General features: G+C 43.8%; 1 protein-coding gene and 1 pseudogene across 1 annotated transcript in view; one reads left to right on the top strand and one right to left on the bottom strand.

Moving 5' to 3' along the window:
- COL26A1 (collagen type XXVI alpha 1 chain) overlaps nucleotides 1–16304 on the top strand; it is a 186188-nt gene that overhangs the window by 63220 nt on the left and 106664 nt on the right. The gene's annotated exons all lie outside the window — the stretch shown is intronic.
- Nucleotides 1902–2159, bottom strand: LOC150009048 (cytochrome c oxidase subunit 7C, mitochondrial pseudogene; annotated as a pseudogene).

The raw sequence follows: 16304 nt of genomic DNA on the forward strand, positions 1-16304 counted from the left end.
ATTTTAATGAAGTCCAATTTATTGTTGTTGTTTTTTTTCTTCTGGATTTTGCTTTTGGTGTCAAGTCTAAGAACTCTTTCTAGCTTTAGATCCTGAAGACTTTCTCCTATGTTTTTTTCTAAATGTTTTATAGCTTTATAATTGACATTTAAGGCCATGATTCATTTTGAATTAATTTTTGCACAAGGTGTGATGGTTTAGGGTGAGGTTTGTTTTTTTGTTTGCAAATGTCCCAGTTACTTCACCACTATTTGTTGAAAAGGCCATTCTTTCTCCATTGAATTGCTTTTGCATGTTTGTCAAAAATCATTTGGGCATATTTGTGTTAGTCTGTTTCTGTGTTCTCTGTTCTGTTCCATTGATATGTATGTCTACTCTTCCAATCCCACACAGCATTTTTTTTTTTTTTTTAAGGAATGGTTGAACAAGATAATTTAGATTAAATTGCATTTGTTATTTGAGGAGTTGTCAGGTGGTTATTGAAAAGTCTAAAATGGGTCCTCTCAGATAAACTGAGAGAACAATAAAAAAGTTAAGGTCTAACAAATCAGTAATTTAACACTATGGGCATATGGGTAATTCCGTGTCATGGTGAGGATGGACAGAGGTGGTCGTTTTGTTGCATGAGGGCATGTGTAGAACCATCCAGAGCAATTTTTCAAGAATCCAGAAGTATGGACTTTTATGTGAATATTTGAATGCCCTAGTTTTAAATATTGGTTTAAAAACAGTACAGCACTCCCCTCCACCCTTCTGAACTCCTCCCCTCCCCCCTTCTTCCCTCCCTCCTCTTCCCTTCCCCCTTCCTCCCCAACCCGCCCCCCACACCAAAGTCTGTAGGATAAACAGACCACCAGTTTACAACCTCTGCTTTATAGTATTTTTTAAAGAAAAAAGATTTTATTTATTTAATTTTGGAGAGAAGGGGAAGGGAGGGAGAAAGAGAGGGAGAGAAACATCGATGTTCGAGAAACATCAGTCAACTGCCTCTTGCACACCTCTAATGGGGTTAGGGGGTTGGGGGTCTGACCCACAACCCAGGCATGTGCCTTTATGGGGGAATCCAACCGGCAACGATTTGGATTGCAGGACGATACCCAGAACACCAAGCCACACCAGTCAGGGCTACAGTATTCTTGTAACACCAGTGGTATTCCAAAAGTGACCAAATTGAGATTAAAATATTCAGTAGCAAATTACTTTTTCCTTGCTCTGACACAAAGCCCTAGGGATTCAGTCATTACACTTTAAGTGGCAGGCAGCACTTCACTACTCCTTTAAACTTGATTCACTGATACAATTACTAATCAGAACCGTCTTTAACCCATAGTCACTAGTCAAAGCTCTAGAATGAATTGGTAATTGTTTTCTATATTCTACCTTATATGCTATTACATTCCATTTCAAATATACTTTTATTTAGACTAAACAAGACTAATATTTATTGGGACAAAAATTTCAGTTTTAGGATATAGGTCTAGAGGGAAAAAAATGAAGCTCTTGAACTTCAATCTGGATACATTGCTGGTTTTCCTCTTCTCACTCATGGAGAAAAACCAGTTTACTCCTTCAAAGTACAGGGGAAGACTGAAAGTAAATCTTTTCTCCCCCCTAAAATAAAAAAGAAATTAGTATAGAACTAAAGTTAAGTTTGCATTTCTCTTTTATAACATAAATTACCAACAAGGTTGTGACCTAGCAGTGAAAAACTAAATAAAATCTCAAAATTTACGATCAAGAAACAAGTAAATCACATATATTTTGATCAAGAAACTAATATTGGGATAATACCCTAATAAAAACGTATACACATGTTCAGTTGTCACATTTCATATTTCAGAGCAGAGGCATTAATAATTCATGCCTTAAGTTTATTTACAAACACATCTAGTATGTTGAGTTCAATAGTTTGATCCTCTTAAAATGCTCCTCTTCATATCTATTTCATGGATTAATGGAAACACCCTAATTTTTTTAAGCAGTTGGTGTCTCACTGTAAAGAAAGGCGCGGCAAATCCAGATCCAAAGTACAAAGTCATCTTAGCTAATAACCACCACTTGTTTTCCCCTGAAGATGGCAAATTCTTCCTTGAACCCTCCTCATAGTGGCTCCTTCGGACCACACAGATTGTGAACCTCCAAATGCTCTGTCCCAGCATTTCGCTGTTAAAGCCCTGCGAAAGGCGCAGAAACAATAGTGGAAGAAATGGCGGTATCACACTAAGTCCTTTTTTCCCCTGCACGATCTTATTTCCCTTGTACAAGACCAATACCATGTAGTCTTGATTGCTGTAGATATATAGTAAGTCTTGCAACCGGGTAGGCCAATTTTTCCCACTTCATTCTTCTTTTCCAAAATTGTTTTAGCTACTATAGTTTCTTTCTCTTTTCATATAAACTTTAGGATAATCTTGTCTGTATCTACCAAAACTGTGATGAGGTTTTTACAGCAATTGCATTATATCTGTATATCCACTTGGGGAGAATTGATATTTTTACTATGTTGAGTCTTCTAATTCAGGAATATGGTCTGTCTTTCCACTTATTTAATTTCTTTCTATTTCTTTTATCTTTCTTCATTAATTTCTTATAGTTTCCAGCATACAAGTCCTGTTTATTGATTGATTGATTAACTGTAAATATATTTTTTGGTAAAATTTTGAGTTTAGATTTCCATGTGTTCATTGATAGTATATAGAATTACAATATTTTGTATGTTTATCTAGTATTCTCTGGCCTTGCTGAACTCATATTATTATTTTTTTTTGTAGCTTCCTTTAGATTTTCTACCAACACAATCATGTCATCTATAAATAGAGGCAGTTTTATTTCTTTCTTTCTGATACATATATCATTTCCTTTTCTTGCCTTTTCACTGGCTAGAATTTTCATCACTCATTGAGTAAGAGTAGAGAGAGGGGAGAGGGTGCTTTGTTCCTAATTGTATGGGGAAACATCTCACCATTAAGTATATTGCTAACCATAAGGGTTTTGGAGATGTTCCATATCAAGTTGGGTACTAACTTTTGTCAACTTTTTTCTTTTGTATAGATTAACATGGTCATGTGATTTTCTTCTTTAGCCTATTAACATGGTGATTACATTAACTGATTTTGGAATATTGAACCAGCATTTCATCGCTGGAATAAACTCCACTTGGTCATGGTGTATAATCTTTTTCTATGCTGCTGAAGTCTATTTGCTAATATCTTGTTGAGAATTTTTATGCCTATATTCATGATGGACATAAGCCTGTAGTTTCTTTTGCACTGTCTAACTTTGGTATCAAGGTCTCATAAAGTGAGTTAAGAAGTGCTGCCTCTTTTAGTTTCTGGAAGAGATTGTGTAGAGTTGGTATTAATTCTTCTTAAAGAATTTTGAAGAATTCTCCAGTGAGACCATCTGGATCTGGAAATTTCATTTTGGGGAGTTTATAAGCTACAAATTCAATTTCCTTAATAGTTATAGGACTATTCAAATCATCTATTTCATATTGAGTGAGTTTTGGTAATTTGTGTTTTTCAATGAATTGGTTCAATTCCTCTAAGTTGTTAAATTTATGTGTATAGTGTTATTCCCTATTTCATTTCCGATTTTGATAATTAGTGTTTTTTCTCCCTTTTTTCTTTGTCAGTTTTGCTAGGGGTTTCATTGCTTTTCCTCTGTTGTTTTTCTGTGTTTAATTTTATTGATTTCTGCTGTCATATCCACTGTGTCCTTCCTTCTGCTTGTTTCGGGTCTAGTTTTCTGTCCTTTTTGGAGGTTCCTGTGATGAGCTGATATAGGTTTTGAAGAGATCGCTGTGTGCTCTGGGGAAAAGGGACACAAGTGTGAGAGGATGGTGGCACCCGGTGGGCCGCTAGCTGGGAAAGTGGGGAGAAGTGGGTGGAGTCAGCAGGTGTTCTAGAAGCTGAGGGGACAGGAATGTCTAATCACTTAAGGGTAGAGAGCCATCAGGAATGACCTTAAAGTTTTTGTTTGAATGGCTGGTTGGCCGGGCAGCCATTTCACTGAGTTGGGGACATTGGCAGGAGGTCAGCCTCAGCCCTAGGAGGTGGAAACCAGCAGCTCAACTTTGGCCAAGTAAAGTTTGGATGCCTATGGGTGGGTACCTGTGGCGAGAGGGGTGTAGGAAGGAGGTTGAGTAAAAAAGTCTGGAGTACCAGGAAGACTCTTGGGCTAGGGTCATATTGCCTTTCATGGAGTCTAAGATGCCATTGGTAAGAAGAAGCACATTAATTAGACTGCCTCTAATTAAATCATAGCACGTCATCAACTGTAGTAGGAATCTCAATGTCAGAGATGTTAAAACATAACCGTATGTTCATGTTAGAATTGAGGAAACGTGTGATGGAGAATCATGAGCATGTAGACGGTATTTAAAGCTCTAGGGACTGGAAGTGAACATAGGAATGAATATACAGAGAAGGGACACTGATCCTGGAACAGTCCTGCTACCCTAACCTTGGAGGTGGGCTGAGGAGGAAGGACCAGCCCAGGGGCAGCCAGGGCAGGAGGAGCACCAGGGGAACCCTGCTTAAGAGGGAGAGCAGGAGAGGATGAGTCTCCCAATGCTTCTGAGAGGCTGGTGGGATGAGGACCAAGGAGGGACCATTGGATTTGGGAACATGAGGTCACTGAGCACCCTGGCAGGTGCGGTTTGGGGGAGTGGAAGGGAGGGAGGCTGAGATGGCATGGGTGGAGGAGAAAAATGAGTCTGGGAGACTAGAAAAATCTTTAAAGAAGTTTGCTGTGAAGGAAGCATGAAATGAATGGGTCTTAGAAGCTGAGAGCAGCATGAGGTCAGTGGAGATTTTTGTTTGGTTAGTTGCTTTTAAGAGACGAGATGCAGGCGCATGTTTGTAAACTGCAAGGATGACCCGGGAGAGGAGCTGGTGCAGCTGGGCGGAGGCCGGCTGTAGGAGTGAAGTTCGGAGAATAAGCCGGGGTGGGTGGACCTGGAGTGGGAGGGGAAGGGGGCCTTGTCAGAATAGCAACAGGAGGGAAGGCTGAGATTGGGGGCTTCCATCACCCACGGAGGTCCACCCCCGTGACACTGAGATGGTCTGATATTGAGGCTCTTTTCACTAACCCGTGAGTGTCTGGAAAGCAGGACCACGATGTCCTCACCTCATTACTCCCAGGGCTCGATGCAGGGTCTGGCGCATTAAGGTGCTTAACAACATTCATTAAAGAAATGCATCCATTTGTTTGTTAAATGAAAAAAAAATTGAAATGCAACTGTATCCCATGTGGGTTTTCCCATTCTGTGACTTTTTGTATTGAATTTTTATTGTGTTTGTGTGTGTGTGCCAAGAACATGGGCCCTCCGTCGCAGAGCTTGTGGAGGGGCTCATGCCAATCAAGGACTCACAGAAATGGAGGTATGTCCCTGTGAGAACAAGTCCTGGTTTCCCTGGGGGAAATATCAGAGCAGAGATCTGAGTGATGAGGGGATTTCACCAGGAGAGGAGGTGTGAGTGGGAGAGAGGAAACAGCCTGTAGAGCCAGGCAGGGGGCCGTAGCAGGAGACCTGGCCTGGGGGCAGGCACCCTGTCTGTCCCCTCCCTACAGGCTTCTCCAGCCAGCTCTTTAGTGAGGGGCCTGGACCTGGAAGGATCCCTGTGAGGGGCCCTCAGACCCAGCTCAGGACAGAAGGAAGGCAGCAAAGACAAGCCGTGCTTCCCCGCTCTGTGCCTTAGTTTTCCTTCCTGGGAAATGGGGATAAACCCCTGCCTTGTTCTGGGGTGGAAATCACAGCCATCGTGCCTTGTTTGCTGCAGTGAGATGTCAGGCGTTATTGCTGTGCGCTCCTGCCCTTCTGAACCCCCTGTTCTGCTGTGGGAGGGGGTGGGCCAGGTCGCCTGGAAGGACCAGCCCCAGGGCCTCCGGGGTTCAGTTTTCCTCACCCGCTTCCCTGCCCTCCTCTGTCTCCCAGCCCCTCAGAGCTCTTTGATGGCGTTATAGCCAACCTTTTCCAGATGTGCTGAGTAGAGGGTTCTGCCGGAACTCTCTGGGGCTTCATCTGCCTCCTTCAAACCCCTCCTCCAGATGGCCCCCTGCCAGCCAGCCTCCCTTCTCTGGTTGGGTTGCCTGCTGCCCGCAAGGCCACATGAAGTCCTGGACTTAGCACTTTCTCAAAAGCATGGCCTTCTCTCCTGCCCCTCCTCCCTTCGCTGGCCTGTGTGGGTTGAAAAGCTCTGCAAGGCTGCCACCCCAGCAGTGGGAGCTTGTCTGGGCTGCGCCCCCTCCCCCAGCCTGGCCTCCCAAGTGGTCTGTGGTCCTGGTCCTGGGTGGGTGGGTGGGTGGGGGCTGAACAGGAGACTACCTGCTTGGCTGTTGTGGTTTCCACCTGGCAATTAGAAATGACTAGCTTGGATTCTGAGGAGGCTGGCGGCTGGAGACCCCTCGCCTCCTGCCTCAGCACTGCAGTGGGACAGCCCCTTCCTCTCCTGCCAGCCCTCTGCTATTAATCAAGAGATTAATAATCTACTGCCTCCCTCTCAGAAACCCCCACTCCCATTTCCTGTTGAGTCTCCAGCCTGTCTCGGTACCTCCCAGTCTGGTCCTCCTAACGGTGGTCCCTGGTGAGGAAGTGGGGCCAGGGCAGGAGCAGAGGCCTTTGAGTTGAAGTGCCCAGGAAGGAAGGGGGCACCTGCTCCCCCAGGTGAGGTCTCTGAGCTGGCAGAGTTGTTCCCTGTCCTGACACCCACCAAAGCCCCTTATGATGCTTTGGGGACATTGCCTTTGGAGGCCAAAGAGCCACAATCTCTGCTTACAGACCTCCAGGGACGGGCACCTCACTCCTCCTGAGATCCTCTTCTTCTCATGCCCTCTCAGGTGACTGTGAGCCCAGGGGCACCCTTGGGGACACACAGGACACATCTGCATCTTTTCTGGAACAGATATGGAGCGGCTGCAGGACTTCAGCTGGGCCCTTTGGAGACTTCATGACTTTAGCCTTTGTGCTCCCTGGAAGGTCTTAGGGGCCTGAAGAGGGTAAGGCCCTCCTCCAACTGCTCGGGGTTGGGGTGGGGGGGTTCAGCTTCCGTGCATTGCTGAGCGGATGAGAGTGTGCCAGTCCCCAAAAGAGGCCTGGTTCCGTCCAACCTCTGCTACTTTGTAATCTGGAGTCTGACCCCCAGCTCCTCCTTGGTCTCAGTTTCCCTCCTGCAAAGTGAGGCTGTTCATCCTTGCCCTACCCCCTTTTCTCAGACAGAAGCCACCTGATTCCCATCTCTCTCTTCCCACCCAGCTGCCACGCAACCACAGGTGGGGCGTTTCTTGAAAGCAGATCTGATCATGACACTCCTCTGCCCATAGTCCCTGAGTGGCCAGAAGTGGGTCCACAAGCCTCTCTGTAGCAAGGTGGAAAGTCTTCTTTTATTTTTTAACCTACATAAAATAAGAGCAAAGTTAAACTCTACTGATTTTTTAATATATGCAAAGACAGTGAATAATACATATACTTATATCTGTATACATTAATATGCATATATTATGGGCTCAAAAATATTTTCCTGATTGGGAGCATGCACTGAAAAGCCCGGGGAGCACTGGCCAGCACAGTGGTCACAGACCTAGTCCACGCCCTTTGCCTGCCTTCCAGGTTTTCACAGCCTGGCCTGCATGTGCTGCCTGTCAGTGCCTGGCTACCTGTCCAAGAACTCAGCTCCCATATGCACCAAATTGCATCCCCAACAACGTCCTGGCCCTCCTGGTGCAGGCTGCCTCCTTGCCCAAGGTCCCCCGAGTGTAACCTCGAGGTGGGAGGCTTTTTCTGGCCCCTCTTGGCAAAAGTGACCATGTCCTGCACCCCCCCCCCCTTCCTGTAGCCATCAGTTTCCATGGATGTTCCCCAGCCAGACACCCTGAGTTCCTCCAGCGAGCCACCATGTCTTGGTTAGCCTTGCAGTTCCCAGCCTGCGACTCCATCTGACACATGCTGTTTATTGATTGCTTCACTCATTCTACCAGTCTTTATTGAGTGCATATGATGGGCCCCACCCTGAGCTCGGCCTGGGATGCAGCCAGCAGCTTAGTGGAGGAGATAGACATCAGACAAATGATTGCCTGATGGGTATATAATTATAAGGGTGATGAGTGTTTGGAAGAGAAGTCAGATCTCTATGACAGTGTAAATCGAGGGGATCCAGCCTGCAGGGGTGGGTGGAATTGAGAGTGGGCTGCTCAAGGAGGGCCCCTCATAGGAGGGGCACTTCTGGAGAGCCCTAGGGGCTTTGTTGGAGTTAGTGGGTGTCTCAGGGAATAGCAGATGACAAGCCCTGATATGGGAAGGAGCTCTGCTGAGTTTCTGAGGGGGTTGGGGGAGGGGTGAGCAGGGAGGCAGCCAAGGTGGACAGTGGCCAGATCTTAGAAGTCCACGTGGTCATACTATGGATTTGGGCTTTGTCCTAAGATTGAAGATAAGCTAGGCAGGGTTATGGAGGAAATTTGTGCTTTGAAAACATCACTGGAGCGTCTGTGTGGAGCCTGGAATACTGGAGGTGGAAGTGGAAGCTGGGCCCCAGTTAGGGGCCATTGCCGCTGTCTAGGAAGGAGTCAGTGGAGCCTGGACAGGGTGGGTGGGAGGAGAGCAGGGGGCTGGTGGGATCATCATGGATTTGGTGATAGGGGGAGCAGACGGTGGTAGGGTCAAGATTTCTGTGGCTATTTATTCAGTGAGTAATAATCCCCAGGAGAACATATGTCCTTGAATTTTCCAGATGACAATGAGGGAAACCCCAGGATCTGCCAATCAGAGGGAGCAAATGCAGAGAGATCAGAAGTCCTTAGAGTTGGGGTATCTTGGAATAAAACACAAAACCCTGGGCTCATAAAGTGGAAGACACCAGATGGAAACTCCAAATTGCATTTGGAGACTTTCAGGTTAGGAAGGGACCGGTTGTTGTATCTCAGCTCAGAATTTACAGGGGCTCAGAGAGGGAGGACTTACTCAGCACTCACAGATGGGCAGAGATGTACTGGAATCAACTAGAAAGAAAGCAGCTGGAAAGCCCTGTGCTTGTTCTGCCTGCTGCATGGCTCTTCTCGAGCCCTGAGTTGGCCTGGACTGTCTTTGGGGGAGTCACCCTGCACACACACCCCAGTGTCCTATTCGCTATGTCCCCATCTCAGTTGGGCCAAAGGACCCAGAGAAGCCTCATCTGACCTCTCAGATGTGTCCAGGGTTGGAGGCAGGTGGCAGCTGATGGAAAGACAGAGGTCTGGTGACATGCTTTCAAGGGTGGGGAGTGGCTGACTCCTCTACTTCCTGATGGTTGAGTTGGGGCTCCACTGCCTGCCAGGCGCACAGCTCAGGCAAGGGCTTCATGTCCTCATTCATGAGTGGGACAGCAATACTCTCTCACTATGAGAGGGCTGAGCTCCCAGGTGGTCAGTGGATGCAACTAACTCTTACATTTCCCTTCCTTTTCTGAGCTGATTTTGCCATTTATAAAGTGGGCATATATAACACTTTTCATGGACCAGTGAGGGACTGCCTCATCTTTAACCTATTTCCGCAGTTCGTGTGGCCGTGGATGCCTGTTGGCCAGCAGGCTCCAGGAGAACTGCCATGTCACAGGAGTCAGATCCTCTGTCAGTCAGTGGATACATAGTGTTGCCTACCTACTGTGTGCCAGACACAAACAAGGTCCCTGCTGCCCTAGACCTCACGGTGTGGCAGAGATATGGACATCAATTAATAACCACACATGATGATATAGTTTGCAACCTGGAGTAAGGGCTATGAAGGCAGGGCACAGGGAGCTAGCTGGAAATGTTGGTATAGTTGGAGATGGAGACCTCAGGAGGGCTTCCTGGAGTAGAGGGCCTTTGAGGTGAGGGTAAAGGTGAAAGGGCCTTAATTGGCAGGGAGATGCACAGGCCCTTAAGGTGGCTGGAAAATGCAAGTGAAGGGTACAAGGGGCACTGGGGAGGCCGGGTGGATGCTGAGCGTGTAAGCCACAGTGTGGAGTTTGCTCACCATCCCATGTGGACACTGCAGGACCATGAAATTAAGAGGAAGTTGGGAGGGTGGAACATCTCCACTTTGGGGAGAATTCAGGCTGCAGGGGGCAATCTTGTTTATCTCTCCAATATACGGAGGTCATTAAAGCCTTGGTGGTGGGGGACATTCCTGGTTCTATGTGCCCCGTCCCCCCAGTACCTCATCCTTGGCCCTCAATGCTGCTGCCAAGGAGAGAGGCTGACATCACCCTATCACAGGTGGAGTGAGCCTTGTGCAGGGGGCAGCCTCTGCGGAGCCTTGGGCAAGCTGGGTTCTTCTTGGAGCTCAGTGTCCTCAGCTGAAAATGGCCTCAAGGCTGTTGGGGCTTAAATTAAGTCCGCAGACCCTGGGATTATGGCTGTTGGTCTTATTGTGGAGGTGGTCTGCTCTGAAAGGGATTGCTCCCTGGGGTGAGAGGTGGAAGAGGGGCATGAGACCTCTCTACCCCTTGAATCAGCCTTGACCTCTTGTCTCATGTAGGCCCTCAAGACTCTGTATGTGTGTGTGTGTACTTATGTGTGTTTATTTATTTTTGACAGATAAACATTATGCATATTTAAAGTGTACAGTGTGATGCTTTGATATATATACATGTTATGAAATGATTACCCCAATCAAGCTTATTGACATATTTGTCACCTCCCATAGTTACCATTTGTTTTTGTGTGGTGAGATTACTTGGGATCTGCTCTCTTAGCAAATTTCAAGTACATAATACATTATTATTAACTAGAGAAACCAAGCTGAACTTGTTTCTCTTACAACTGAAAATTTGCACCCTTTGACCAATATCTCCCCCTTTCCTCTACCTCCTAGCCTTTGGTTACAAATATTCTATTCTTTGTTACTATGAGCTCTACCTTTTTTTTGTTGTTGTTGTTGTTGTTCCATATATGAGATCATGACATATTTGTATTTCTGTGTCTGGTTTATTTCACTTAGTATACTGTCCTCCAGGTTCATCCATGTTGTTGCAAATGTTAGGATTTCCTTCTTTTTAATGGCTGAATAATATTCCATTTTGTATACATGTATATAGGTCACATTTTTTACAAAATTTTAAAATTTACATTTATTGGAGAGGGGTAATTTTTAAAAATCTATTCATCTGTTGATAGACACTTAGGTTGTTTCCATGTCTTGACTATTATGAATAATATTGCAAGGAACACGGATTTGGTTTCCTTTGGATATATACCCAGAAGAGGGATTGCTGTGTCATATAATAATTTTATTTTAATTTTTTAAAGGAAACCTCTATACTGTTCTCCATAGTGGCTACACCAGTTTACAAGTCCACCAACAGTGATCTTTCTTCAATCCACCAATTCAAATGCTAATCTCTCTGGAAACGCCCTCATAGACACCATCAGAAATAATGTTGTACTGGTTATCTGGGCATCCCTTGGCTCTGTCAAGTTGACACATAAAACTAACTGTCATGATAGGTGACATTTATTAACATTTGAATCTCCTGGAAATTGTGTTAAATACTTAATGTAAATCTGTATTAGTCTGCTTGGGCTGCTGTAACAAAATGCTGTCAAGTGGCTGGTGTAAGCAATAGGTATTTATTTTTCATAGTTCTTTATCTTGGCAAGTCCAAGATAAAGGTGCTGGCAGATTGGTTCCTGGTGAAAGCCCTCTTTCTGCCTTACAGACAGCTGCCTTCTGTGTTTACACATGGAGAACAGAAAGAGAGAGCTATGATCTCTCTTCTTCTTCTTGTTATAAGGATATTAATCCCAACACAGGGCCCCCACCCTCATGACCTCATCTAAACCTAATACCTCCCAAAGGCCCCACCTCTAAATACCAACACTTTGAGGGTTAGGGTTTCAACATATGAATTTAGGGGTGGGGGGAGACACAAACATTCAGTCCATAATAGCATCATCTGTTTTTTATTTAACATTTACTTTTATTCCTTTCTGAGTGATTTAAAAGGCACAAAATTCAAAATCCAAAAAGTATTAAAGAGTATAGAGTAAAAACTAAAGCCTTCACCCACCCTGGAGGTGATCCTTGTTAATCAGTTTCTCATGTTTTTTTTAAGAGATAAAAAATTCCACCTATATCCCTTGTAAATAATAGAAGTAAAAATTCAAAATGATATGTTAGAAAATAGAATTCAGTGAGATATAAAAAGGATAATCCATCATGACCAAATGGGGTTTATCGCAGGAATGCTACAATATGTTTGTTTAAGATTTGAATGTTAATTGATGTGATTCATCAAAATAGCAAAATAAAGGATAGAAGTTACATGATCATCTCAAAAGATGTAGAAAAATCATTTGAAAAAATTCAGCACCCGTGCATTATAAAAATAATTCTCTCAGCAAACTAGATAGAGAAGGAAATGTCCTCAATCCAATAAAGATAACAAAAACAGTTAATACCATACTAAATTGAGGAAATATTGTACACATTCCCCCTTAGCATGGGAACAAGAAAAGGATCACTGTTATCACTTCTATGCAGCATTATACTGTAGGCAATAACACATGGAGAAGAAATAAAAGGCATACAGATCAGAAACAAAGAGGATATAAAGAACTCTTTATTCCCAGGTGACATTATTATGTATATAGAAAATCTAAAAGAATAGGCAAATATAGTACTAGAATAATAAATGAACTTATTAGAGTCACTGCACACAAGTGTTCCCGCCCCTCCAAATTTATATGTTGAAATCTTAATCCCAACATGGTGGTATTTGAAGGTGGGGCTTTTAAGAGGTGATTGGAACATGAAGGTGGAGCCCTCATGAATGGGACTAGTGTTCTTACAAAGGATACTCCAAAGAGCTCCCTTGCCCCTACTTACCTGTGAGGACACAGTGAGAATATGGCTGTCTACTAACCAGATGGTAAGCCCTCACTAGACATGGAATCTATCAGCACTTTGATCTTGGGCTTTCTATCTTTCTGTTATCTGTGAGCCACCCAGGCTATGGTATTCTGTTACAGCAGCTGGGATGGACTAAAATACAAGATTAATACAAATAAATGAATAACTATACTCACATATTAGCAGAAGCAAGTGCAAAGTGAGATGGAAAAAATCTCATGTATAATAAAATAAAAAAGCATTAAATACTGTTATGGGGTGAATATTTGTATCCCACCGCCAATTCATATGTTGAAGCCCCTGATGTGACTGTATTTGGGGTCCCTAAGTAAGTATTGTATAACTAAGTTTAAATGAAATCTTAAGGGTGGAGCCCCCGATCCAATAGGATTAGTGTCCTTATAAGAAAGGACACCAGAGAGTGTTCTCTCTCTCTCTCTCTCTCTCTCTCTCTCTCTCTCTCTCTCTCTCTCTCTCTCTCTCCCTCTCTCTCTCTCTCTCTCTCTCTCTCTGTCTCTGTCTCTGTCTCTCTCTCTCTCCCTCCCTCTCTCTCAGGAAAGGTCATGTGAGAACACACTAAGGAAGTGTCTGTCTACTAGCTAGGAAGAGAGTCCTCACCAGAAGCTGAATTGGCTAGAATCTTGATTTTGGACTTCCCAGCCTCCAGAACTTTGAGAAAATAAATTTCTATTGTTTAAATCATTTAGTTTATATTTTGCAATGACAGTCTGAGAAGACTAAGACAAAAACCTAGGAGTAAATTTAACAAAATATGTGCACCCTGCTGAGAAAAATTAAAGATCTAAATAAATGCAAAGTTCTGCCATGGATAGGAAGACTCAATATTAAGATGTCAGTTCTCTAGAAATAAGTCTATAGATTCCATGATATCTTTATCAAAATCATAGTGAGATCTTTTGAAGAAATTAATAATCCAATTAAAAATTATGGCAATGCGAAGGACCTAGATATCCATGACAATTTTGAAGGAAGACAAAATTGGAAGATTTACATTACCAGATTTTGAGGCTCCCTATAAAGCTACATTTATTAAGACAGCATGGTTTAGGTGCAAAAATAGAAAAAATGGGGGAAAAGAAGGTCTTTTCAATAAATGGTGCTGGAGCAAGTGGATAGCCAAATGAAAAACAGTGAACCTTGACTTCTACCCAACAAATAATAAAATTTTAAAAATTGGTAATTTGGACTTTATCAAAAGTAAAAACTGATTATCATAAATACACCTTTAAGAAAATGAAAAGACTGGGAAAAAAACATTTGTATACATATACCTGACAGAGGTCTCCTATGAAGGATATAGTATATATCTTACAAATCAATAAGAAAAGACAAAACTCAATGTAAAAGTAGGCAAAAGTCTCAAAGAAGCACTTTACATAAGAAGGTATGCAAATGACAAACATGAAAAGGGGTTACTTACTTTATTTAGTCAACAGTAATTGGAAGTTAAAACCATAATGAAAGAGTACTAGCTACACTCTAGAATGACTAAAATGAAAATGACCGATAATACCAAATGTTGGCAAGGTTATACAGCAACTGGGACTCATACACTGCTGCTAGGTATGTGAACTGGTTCATCCAAACAACTCATAGAAACCTGTTTGTACCATCTACTAAAGTTAACATATATCCGTCCTATGTCCCATCAATTCTATTTCTATGTATATAATCTAGAAAAATAAAAACACCTTGTTTACACAGATGATATCAGAATGCTCATAGCATCTTTGTCCCTCATACCTCAAGACTAGAAACAACCCAAATACCCATCAACAGGAGACTGGACAAATGTGGTATATTTCTATAATGGAATATTATTTAGCAATTTCATTTATATGAAATTTTAGAGCAGGCAAAACCATTCTCTGATGAAAGAAGTCAGAAGAGGGGTTGTGTCTGGGGGTTGGGTAATTGATGTGAAGGGGGCACAAGGGGACCTTTGAGTGATAGAAATGTTGGTGTACCCATACGTAAAAGTTCAGTGAGCTAAACATTAGATTTATCAATTTCACTGTATGTAAGTTATATTTTAATAACACAAGAAAAAATTCAGTTATAACGTGAGGAGGGAACTCAGTGCTTTCCTTCATAGCACTTACCATACATAGTACGTGATCATGTACTCACTTGCAATGTATGATTAGTGCCACAAGCTCTGAGAGCAAAGTCCATGCCTGCCTTCTTCATTCTTGTATTCCCAGTGCCTGGCATGCTGCAGGCTCTTGGTATGTATTGTGAGTGCATGAATGAGTGTTGGGTTAAAATCAAACTCTGTAGGAGGTATTGCTGGAGGGCTGAGGAGGGAGCCTGTCCATTCTGGCCAGCGGGTGAGGGTGCTTCACAAAGGAGGAGGGGACATTTGAGTCACACCTTGAGAGCTCTTGGGGATTTTTCTCAGTCAGAGTAAAGGAGAGAGCAGGTAGGTAGAAGAGCATTCACATGCAAAGGCCCAGGGGCAGGAAGAGCAGCTTGTGTGCTGGTGGTAGGAGCCTTGGCTGGGGGTGGTAGGAGGAGGGGTGGTAGAAAGGTAGGCAGGGCCTTATTTACTGACCTAAAGAGTTTGGTCTTTAGTTTATGAGAGACATGGAAGATTTTGAGAGAGGGTAGTTACAAAACTGGATCTGTAATTTAGAAAGATCTAGGTTTGGAGACTGGCCCCCAGTTGAAGCACTGGGAGTTTTTCGTGGACAAAAAAGGATGAAGCTTTGCAGCTTCTTGCCCAGACTGAAGGAGAGGCGGTGAACACTGAGCCTGTCTTGGGCCTTCAGGTAAGACGGGAGGGGTCAGCCATGCTGAGCCCTGACCCTCTGGGCTGGTGAAGCAGCGCCACCTGCTGGTACGCCCTGCTCTTGGACTTCTCAGGCCATCTGCTTCCTTCTGATCCTATAGCAGCACAGGCCAGCACATGGCTTCAAAGTAAGGGGCAGAAAGAGATCTCTGGGGGCCAAGCTTTCCCTTTAGTTCACGGGCTCAGGATCAGTACCTTGTGCATATGTAGGGAGAAACAGACACAAACTAGTATTATTAGGCTCTACCAATTCTGCCTGCATTTGGACCCTAGTTCCAACCACCTTGAGAAAGTTACTTAACTTCTCTGCCTCAGTTTTCTCATCTGTAACTTAGGAACAGTAGTAGTACCCATTAGGGTTGTTACGAGTCAGCAAATGTAAAAACACTCAGAACAGTACCTGGTACACGGTGAACTCTTAATGAAAGCTCATGTCATATCTACACACACTAGTATTTTTATCATCATCATCATCACTGGATGATGACTGGACTGGAGAATGTCTGGTGTATTTTGGAGGGCTCATGGGCTGGAGGCCAAAGAATAGTCTATGGCACAGGGGGCCATAGGGTAGCTGGGTGAGCCAGAGAAGGGCCTGCACACGTGCCTAAGCAGGTCAGACGCTCC

Source organism: Furipterus horrens, unplaced genomic scaffold (assembly GCF_987537825.1).
Source record: "Furipterus horrens unplaced genomic scaffold, mFurHor1.1.pri manual_scaffold_5, whole genome shotgun sequence".
Lineage (NCBI taxonomy): Eukaryota > Metazoa > Chordata > Mammalia > Chiroptera > Furipteridae > Furipterus > Furipterus horrens.